General features: G+C 53.1%; 1 non-coding gene across 1 annotated transcript; it reads left to right on the forward strand.

Annotated features, from left to right (window-relative positions):
• Positions 1-9,896: 9,896 nt before the first annotated feature.
• On the forward strand, positions 9,897-10,084 carry LOC144099641 (U2 spliceosomal RNA). Its single transcript, XR_013307456.1, has one exon. It is a non-coding gene; the product is annotated as a U2 spliceosomal RNA (small nuclear RNA).
• The last annotated feature ends 250 nt before the right edge of the window (positions 10,085-10,334 follow it).

A 10,334-nucleotide genomic window follows, 5' to 3' on the forward strand; every position in this document is an offset into this window, starting at 1 on the left:
ATAGTAGTCCACTGCATGCTAGGAAGGTGGATAGACTTCGATGTGGCAGCCGTCTAGTGCTCCAACAGCTTGAGGGAAGTCTGCAACTGCAGAAAACTGCTGCAGGTGTTCGGCCAGTTCGTGCGTCCTCGGCATTCTCACGTACCGAGGTTCGAGAAGTTGCACAACAACATCGCAGAACTCCTTAACAATGATGTTAACTGAGGAGCGACTGACTCCAAACACGTTTGCCACAGTTCTTGCGCGGAAGTCGCAAGACGATATATGGCAATTGCCACACTTTTATGCAGCGGTATTGCTTTCCGCATATTTGTGTCCAGCCTCCTCATGCGGTCACATACATTTAAAATGTATTCAAATGTGCCTCTTGTCATTCTAAAGTTCTCCCTAAACTCAGCCTCTGGCAAGTGCGGAAGCGTTGCTTCGTACCATGAAGCTTCGCGCGGATACGCCCACACACGCCACTCGCGAGAGCACAGAACTTGCAGCCAGAACTTGGAGGCGCCGGCACGTATGTTCGGCTCGTTCTTGCTCGGCTTGCTTGTCTTCAAGTTCGCCAAGAATGGAGAGCTGTCGCAGACGTAGCTGCTGCATTTCCATTTGATAAGCGGCGAACACAGCGAGGAACTTGCTCTCTTCCTCCCCGCCCGGCATAGGCTTGCTCTGAGCCATCGCTATATATGCACGACTTCCCACCGACGCACAGCACTGTCAACGCTTCATGTAGTAAAATACACTTCAAACACGAAGAAAAGGATGGAATAGAATTGAAAATATACTTAAAACAGCAAAGTGCACTTATTATGACACGAGAAACAATCTGCAATTAAATAAAACGAAAACATCGAGAAGAAAACGAAATAGCTCCAAGTGCCGAGGCGATGGCAAGCAGCGAAGAAGGATTGCCTTGGCTCTAGCATCGGCTGCGGTGTCGACTGCGCCCCATGTTGAAAGACTACCTTCATGTTTTGTCTGAATTTGAACAACCTCGGGTAACAAGTTTAGATGCACAGGTGATACCAAGCTTAGTTCACCAAAAGAACTTCCTATCACAGTGTTTTGTTAAATGTTTTGTGTATCGCGGGAATAAAATTGGCTTTATAATTGTGTCTGGAGCAGCAGTCACGTGACCAGCGCCGAACACGCCCATGGGACGCATTTTCGCGTGTAACACCGCCAAACTGAGGTTAGCGATAACCAAGGTTATCTCCGCTTAACCATGGTTACGGTTAACCGCGGTTAAGTCGGCCGTGTAACTAGGGTATTAGTTTATTTTACTTCGCCTTCTAACTTATGTCCCTTGACATTCTTTGACCTTGCTTTATAGCGAACAATTTTTTACACGTTTTTATGGTTATTTGAGGATGAAGATTAATCGTAAAAGCAAGCTGTTTGAGGTAACGCAGATCATCTCTTATACTGATAGAATAGATTAATTTATTCCTTAAAATGCACAGCCTCACCGGCCATATGCAAACGCTCCTCAAAGGAGGCTCTCAAGCCAGTGGCGTTAGCCGATAGATGTGACATCGCGACTAATCCTGTTAATCCGTGGTTAATCCTCTTGAACCTGGCAGTCCCCTGCGATGTCACTCTGGGAGGTGCGGGCCAATTAACTGCGATATCATGACAATCGGCTAACGCGGCAGCGTAGCGACTGGCAGCGTAGCAAACTGCTACAGCCGCCATATTTGCCATTTATATCTAACATTGTGAGCTGCTTCTTTGATGAAGTCCACATAAAAGCTCTTTTCCGTAGAACAGAAGTGGACAAAATTAAAGTGACCAATTTATTCCAAAAAGGGGAAAAAGTTGGTAGCTTGTAGTATTTCAAGAAGGGAAGTTTCGCACCCTAAAAGCGAAGCCTAATTTCTGCAGTTGCATCCCACAGATAAGATCCTGGCAATACATCATACACGCATATTACAGAAGCTCCGCCGCGGTGGCTCAGTGGTTAGGGCGCTCGACTGCTGATCCGGAGTTCCCGGGTTCGAACCCGACCGCGGCGGCTGCGTTTTTATGGAGGAAAAACGCTAAGGCGCCCGTTGTGATGCGCCACCAGCGCCCTCAGCTCTAGCGGCGGCCTGACGCTCGCTCAGGCGGGAGAAGCAAGGTGAAGAAAAGGAAGTGAGACGCGGGGCGCGGGGCGAACGGCACGGGGAGACGAGCTCGAGCAACGGAGCAGGCGAGGTCACGGCGGAACGGCTTCCTGAACCCGGGTGACCAGGCCTGGGGAAGCCGTCCTCGCCCAGTTCTGCTCAACCAGGAGCCTGCTGTCTCGTGTCTCCTGCCGGTCGCTCGCTGCCTCGGAGTGCGGGCGCCGTGCCGGGAACAGGCAGGTGCTGCCTGCCCGGAGATCCTGCCGGCCTTGCTGTGGGATCGTGCCTGCCGTCCCGTGGCTGGGACCCCCTGCCGTGAAAGGGTGCCTTCCTGGCCGTGCCCGGGTGCCCAGACCTGGGCGGCCGTCACCTTTCTGGTGCGTCGTCAGCGCCACCGGTGCTGGTGCTCCGCGCTCGGCTTCCGGCCGCAGGAAGAACAACCCTGCGGAGGTGCCTGGCCCCGGCGCCTTTCCGGCGACGGGCCGCGGAACCTCACACCGGAGCCACTCTTCGACCCTCGGCCGCACAGCTCCATACTCATCAGTGACTGCTCTCCTATATTAAGTAAACCATTTTTGTTACATCTACGGACGTGCACGGTCTGGGACGACTTTTCTGGATCCTTCGGGGCCCCACCTCGGAGGATGCTCGAACCTGCTGGGGGCCTTTTCCCCTCACAAATTTGGCGTCCGCTACGACAGGATCAGGCCGAGCAGCGTTTACCAGTTAACAGAGTTCATAAGACAGAATGAGTGCTGCAGATTTTCTCGCGGTAGGAGAGCGCCTGGGTTTGCAGGGACGCGAGTTGCGCGAGTGGGTAGAGGAGGAATTGAGCAAGGCACGAGAGGAGAGAGCTGCGGATCGGGAAGCCACAAAGCGGCGTTTGGAGCTCGAAGCACAGAACTTAGAGCGAGAAGCGCAGAATTTACAGCTTCGAGTTAAACTATCAGAAAGAGAAAATCCTCCTCCTAATCCAAACGCTGAAAGTGCGGAGCGTAGTGCTTCAACCGTTTTTCCCATTAGCCCACATGGCCTGATACCAACGTTTAATGAGGCACGAGATGATTTGGACGCGTATTTGAAGCGTTTTGAACATGTCGCCACAGGGCAAGGGTGGCCGAAGGAGAAGTGGGCCACGGCTTTGAGCCTCTGTCTCGGCGGGGAAGCTCTTAGAGTCTTTGGTCGGCTATCTCCAGAGGACTCCATGGATTATGAGAAAGCGAAACTCGCCCTGCTACGAAGATTTCGTTTTACCGCTGAAGGCTATAGGGAGAGATTTCGGCAGAGCAAGCCTCACGATGACGAGACAGCCTCCCAGTACGCCACGAGGCTTTTCAGTTTCTTTGACCGCTGGGTAGAAATGCGGGGAGAAGGCCGCACCTTTGAGGTGGTGCGCGATATGATTGTTGCTGAGCAGTTTATAAGCAACTGCCACAATCGTTTAGTATTGTTTCTACGAGAAAGGGATTGTAAAAAGGTTGAAAAGATTGTTGAGGCCGCCGACCATTTCCTGGAGGCTCAGAGACAGAATAACCTTGCAACTTTCAAAGACCGGAGTGAGCAGAGTTCAGTGAGGCCTACAATCACGGTTCCTAATCCCAAGTCACAAATTCGATGTTTCATCTGCGAGAAGGTCGGACACCGGTCTTCCGATTGCCGTTCGAAGCCGAAGGCCCCATATTGCACATTCTGCCGCAAGTCTGGACACGACTTACAATCATGCCGGCGCTGCAGTTCAAGTGACCGGGAGACATCCGCATGTTTCATGTCACCCCAAGGTTCAACTCCCTACTTGCACCTGCGCAAACATGATGATGACCAACTGGAGGTCATCCTGCGGAAAGTCATCAAGCGGGCTCTCGATCTTCCGATCGCCACGTCCAACCAGAGGCTTCTGGCCTTGGGCGTGGTGAACACATTTCGGGAGCTTCGAGAGGCCCACTTATGCAACCAATACACGCGTCTTGCACAGACCACGTCCGGTCGCCGCCTCTTGGACCGGCTACACATCAAACACGACTACCACATTGAGGAAAGGGAGAGAGTGCCAGAACCCTGGAGACGCGCCCTCCGGGTCCGACCCCTTCCCCGCAACATGTCCAGTGAAGACCATAGCGGTCGTCGCCAGGCGCGCGCGGAAGCGTTGGCGCGATACTATGGTAACCAAGAACATGTGTATTACGTAGACGTTGCCGGCCCACACCACGGGGGGTGGTACACGGCCGCAGTCGTACACAACACAAACACAGTTAACGGGCTCACTTTCAAAGCCTACAGCGCAACACACGCGGAGGAGATTGCCATTGCTCTGGCTCTCACGAATCCCAAGTCAAAACACATCATCACCGACTCGCGAGGGGCCTGTCGGAACTACGAGTTGGGCTGGGCTCCCCCGCTTGCCTGGCGCATACTGGAATATCGCTGTCGATCTGAAGATCCAACTCCACGCAACCTGATTTGGGCCCCCGGTCACCAGGGCCTCCAGGGAAACGAACAGGCCGATCAGGCCGCCCGCGCACTCTCTCCCCGGGCTATCTCCCTGTCCTTGGAAGGGTACTCCCAATCAGACAATCTGGCCATTACATTCAAACAAATCACCGATTACTACAAGGAGGAGCACCGGCGCTACCCGGCCCCTTGTAAGGGTCTGGATCGCGCTGACGAGCGCCTCCTCATCAAAATTCTCACTAACACTGTACTGTGCCCGGCGGTGCTTAAACACTTCAATACATCCTTTGATGGCACGTGCCAGTTCTGTGGGGAGGTGTCTGACACCTTCCACATGGTTTGGGCGTGTCAATCTAACCCATCTATCCCCCCCAACCCCAACCCCACCAGAGAGGACTGGGAGGCGGCCCTGCTCGGCTGTCAAGACCTGAAGAGCCAAAAGGCCTTGGTTCAACGGACGCGGGCGGCGTTGCTTGCCAATGGGGCCCCGGAATAGGGGCTCCACCTAGTACTGTGAGGGGAAAGGGCCAATAGGGTCCTACCCCAATCACCTTTCTGTAAAAAATTTATTGCTTATAAATGTTTTTCACCACCACCACCCTGATTCACAGCCGGGAAGAGAGCGTTTAGATGTCCAAGCGGCAGATCCTGTTCACAGACCCTCTCCACCGATTGCCAGCATGCCGGTGGTGCACGGGGAAGTGTTTGGACAAAGAGTGTCAGTGCTACGGGACACTGGAAGTAACAGCATCGTCGTACGCCAGGCCCTCGTGCCCGAGGCAGCTTATACTGGGAAAAGAGCGACATTGCTTTTGGCGGATGGTTCCACCATAGAAGCTCCTGAGGCGGAGGTGATCGTCACATCACCGTACTTTACGGGCAAGGCTATTGCAAGGTGCTTACCGACGCCTTTGTACGACGTGTTAATTGGCAATGTCCCGGGTGCACGTGTTCCTTTCTTGGAGAACTCAAATAATTGTTCATAAGTCTCGGCGGACCAGGGGACCAATTCTGCACCGGCTACGCAGGCCAACGCTCCTTGCACAGCTGTGGCGGCGAAAGCTTCGGAGACTATCTTGGATCTCTCTCAGAGCGCGGTCCACGTGTCTCGCCTGGCGTTCCGCAAGAAACAAGAAGAGGACACTAGCTTAGACCTGTGTCGGAAGAAACTGGGGACAACCTTTCCCGGCAAAGCCGAGTCCTCCCACACCTTCCATCTGGTTGACGGCGTATTGTTCCGGACGTATCAAGTGTGCACTGGCAAAACGATTGAACAGGCGGTGGTTCCGAAGAGCTTGCGCCATCAGGTCCTTGTGCAGGCGCATGAGAGTGCTCTTGCCGGTCATCAGGGTGTAAAGAAAACTACGGCGAGAGTACTGGGTGACTTCTACTGGCCAGGGGTACAAGCCGACATCAAAAGGTTTGTGAAGTCATGCGACGCCTGTCAGCGGACTGTGCCGAAAGGAAAGCTGGGCAACGCTCCATTAGGACGTATGCCTATTATTTCCACACCTTTTGAGCGGGTGGCGGTGGACATCATTGGACCTTTGACTCCAACCTCATCTAGAGGGAACCGATACATCCTCACGTTGGTGGATTTTGCCACCAGGTATCCCGATGCGGTAGCCCTTCCTGCCATCGATTCAGCCACTGTGGCGGAAGGCCTTCTCGAGATGTTCTCCCGTATTGGGTTCCCACTGGAGGTCCTTTGTGATCGGGCTTCGTGTTTCACATCTGCACTTATGCGAGAAGTGAACGATTTGCTAGCTATAAAACATTTAAGTTCGACACCATACCATCCTATGTGCAACGGGCTTGTGGAGCGGTTTAATGGGACCTTGAAGAGCATGCTACAGAAGTTGTGCCAAGAACACCCCAAGGCATGGGACCGTTATCTTGCTCCACTGCTCTTCGCCTACAGAGAAGCACCGCAAGCTAGCTTGGGGTTTTCCCCATTTGAGCTCATCTACGGTCGCCAAGTCCGAGGGCCAGTTACCATTCTAAAAGAGCTCTGGACAGCCGGAAACCTGTCTGACACTGTCAGGACAACGTATGGTTATGTGCTAGATCTGAGGGAGCGTCTAGAAGGCACGCTGCAGCTCGCACACCAAAATTTAGTGAGGGCGCAGAGGTCACAGAAGATGTACCACGATAGGCGCGCCTCTAATAGGAAACTGAAGGTTGGTGATCGAGCGCTAATCCTTCTACCCGCTTCTCATAACAAGCTCATCATGCATTGGAAAGGCCCTTTTGCGGTCACCGGCAAAAAGAACGAAGTCGATTACTGGCTTGACGTGGGCCCCAGCAAAAAGTTGTTTCACATAAACATGTTGAAACGCTATGAAGAACGCCAGCCAGTGAATGCCCTCCAAGCGTCATCGTTCGTGGTCGTTGAGGAAGTGGAGGCAGAAGCTCCAGTGCCAACCTTCAGTGCGAATCCTGGTCCTGGGATTGGAGCTATCAAGCGAGCTCAAACTTTGAGACGCAGTTAGCCGCACTAGATAGATTGCTGGAGGCTCACCGCGACATTTTTTCAGAGGTTCCGGGCCATACTAATTTAATTGAGTGCCACTTGGAATTAACGACGAGTGCGCCTGTCAACACCCCGCAGTATCCATTACCATTTGCTTTGCGTGAGGTTGTCGAGAAGGAGGTAGCAGACATGTTGAGGCTTGGGGTTGTAGAACGCTCCCATTCCCCTTACAACTCTCCACTTGTCTTAGTTAAGAAACCTGACAAAGCGTATCGTGCGTGCATTGACTTTCGTCGGATTAATAGCATATTGGTGGACGATGGCGAGCCCATTCCAAGGACTGCTGTTATGTTTGCCGAGGTCGGCACCAAGACGTTTTTTTCAAAACTAGATCTCACCAAAGGTTATTGGCAAGTGCCACTCAGTACTGCGTCCAGGCCAGTTACAGCATTTTCCACCCAATCAGGCCACTATCAGTTCGCCTTCATGCCCTTTGGAATTAAGACCGCGTCCGCAATTTTTACCCGCCTTATGAGAAGCCTTCTGGCAGGTCTACCTAATGTGGTCCATTACATAGATGACGTCTTGGTGGCTACCTCGACGTGGGAGGAGCACTTGAATACTCTCCGAGAATTGTTCAGGCGTATCAGACAGGCAGGCCTCACAGTAAAACCTCAAAAATGCGAGCTTGGTATGAGCCGCGTGGTCTTCTTGGGACATTTGTTGGGTGAGGGAGTGATTCGCCCAGTAGAGTCAATTGTCACCAAATTGGAACAGGCACCTAAACCGGAAACTAAGAAGCAGGTTAGGTCTTTTCTAGGTTTGGCTGGGTACTACCGGGGCTTAATACCTCACTACGCTGCCAAGGCCCAGCCTTTGGTTGAACTTACACGGAAAGCAGAGAGTAATCATGTGCATTGGACTCCCGAGCGCGAAAAGGCATTCGAAACCTTGAAACAAGCTCTTGCCTCCCGACCAGTTGTGCGGGCGCCTGATCTCGCAAAGGAGTTCATTCTCCGTACCGACGCCTCTGGGAAGGGTCTAGGTGCAGTTCTTTTGCAAGAACACAACGGTACGCTTCATCCTGTGGCGTATGCCAGCAGGCAGCTGCTTCAGCGCGAAACACACTATTCCGCCATCGAACGAGAATGCTTAGCACTAATCTGGGCGGTCGGCAAATTTCATATTTTCTTGTATGGTCGCACTTTTACTATCCAGACAGACCATCAGCCCCTTCAATACTTGACGCAGGCGAAGCATTTAAATAGCCGTGTGCTACGATGGAGTCTGGTGCTACAGGAATATACTTTCCGGGTTGAACATATTAAAGGCTCTGATAACGTTGGTGCAGATTATTTAAGCCGGTCATGACCCTGTGAGAACTCTATCGCTGTGACGTTCTATTGACTGGTCGGGTAACCAATCTTTTTGTGTGAACTTCCTTTGGTGGTGCCTGTGTAGTTACATTTTTGTTGTGTGTTTTGTGTGTGTGCAACATGACAGCCAGTGAACGGTGGTGCGCGTGGGAAAGTGTTCAGTGTGGTGTGGTGCAGTCCGCCGACCAGTGCTTGGTGCAAGTTTTTTTTTTCGGAAAAAAAAACTTCTCAAAGGGGGGGCATATTTGTGATGCGCCACCAGCGCCCTCAGCTCTAGCGGCGGCCTGACGCTCGCTCAGGCGGGAGAAGCAAGGTGAAGAAAAGGAAGTGAGACGCGGGGCGCGGGGCGAACGGCACGGGGAGACGAGCTCGAGCAACGGAGCAGGCGAGGTCACGGCGGAACGGCTTCCTGAACCCGGGTGACCAGGCCTGGGGAAGCCGTCCTCGCCCAGTTCTGCTCAACCAGGAGCCTGCTGTCTCGTGTCTCCTGCCTGTCGCTCGCTGCCTCGGAGTGCGGGCGCCGTGCCGGGAACAGGCAGGTGCTGCCTGCCCGGAGATCCTGCCGGCCTTGCTGTGGGATCGTGCCTGCCGTCCCGTGGCTGGGACCCCCTGCCGTGAAAGGGTGCCTTCCTGGCCGTGCCCGGGTGCCCAGACCTGGGCGGCCGTCACCTTTCTGGTGCGTCGTCAGCGCCACCGGTGCTGGTGCTCCGCGCTCGGCTTCCGGCCGCAGGAAGAACAACCCTGCGGAGGTGCCTGGCCCCGGCGCCTTTCCGGCGACGGGCCGCGGAACCTCACACCGGAGCCACTCTTCGACCCTCGGCCGCACAGCTCCATACTCATCAGTGACTGCTCTCCTATATTAAGTAAACCATTTTTGTTACATCTACGGACGTGCACGGTCTGGGACGACTTTTCTGGATCCTCCCGGGCCCCACCTCGGAGGACGCTCGAACCTGCTGGGGGCCTTTTCCCCTCACACCCGTGTGCTGTGCGATGTCAGTGCACGTTAAAGATCCCCAGGTGGTCGAAATTATTCCGGAGCCCTCCACTACGGCATTTCCTTCTTCCTTTCTTCTTTCACTCTCTCCTTTATCCCTTCCCTTACGGCGCGGTTCAGGTGTCCAACGATATATGAGACAGATACTGCGCCATTTCCTTTCCCCCAGAACCAATTAAAAAAAATTTTTTTGCACCTCTTTCCATTCAGTTACGCGCCCTGCCGCCGCCACTGCCGGCAGATGGCGCAAGTAGTAGATGTCCCGGAAAGTTGGGCATGCTTCAGAAAAACGCATATTTATAATTGATTTCGCGAATTATAGACGAGCAAACTTAACGCTCGAATAAACAAAACGTCGCGAAGACGTCACCACGCTTCTCAAAGCTGTCCCAATGCTTAATGATGAAATCAGTGCTTTTAAATTCTGACTTTTCATTAGCAGCAACTTGCGTTTGTTACGAGTGCATCCTGGATGGTGTCCGATGTCGGGAGAGAGTAATGCTATCGCTTCTCGGCCTTTTGGCTTAGATTGTATGTAGAAATCTGTTCTTATCAGCTTAATATCTGGTATGGTCCTATAGGGCCTTGGATATTGAACTTATTTTTGTAGCTGGGCGCTGTGAGGAGCTCGCTTCCTCAGCGCCACGGGTTGTCCTGACATTGCACTATCGTCAGGTTCGGCCCTGCCCCCCTATGTGGGGGCATATGCCAAATCAAAAGAAAGACTTGCGCATTTCGCTTTCCGAATTCGGAGGTGTCTGCTCAACAGCCGGAGCATGGCGTCAAAAACACGTGGCGCTTCACGTGACTTCGCCGCCACTGCACCGGTGCTCCACAGCAGCCGAGTTTAGGTGGGTAAAAATTGGCAGCGAGGCAACTCAGATTTGAACTTTTTCTGTGGATAGATGGTAGCACTTAACTACCACGAAAAGGGCACGCAA

The sequence above is a fragment of the Amblyomma americanum genome, chromosome 7 (genome assembly GCF_052857255.1).
Source record: "Amblyomma americanum isolate KBUSLIRL-KWMA chromosome 7, ASM5285725v1, whole genome shotgun sequence".
In the NCBI taxonomy this organism is placed as follows: domain Eukaryota; kingdom Metazoa; phylum Arthropoda; class Arachnida; order Ixodida; family Ixodidae; genus Amblyomma; species Amblyomma americanum.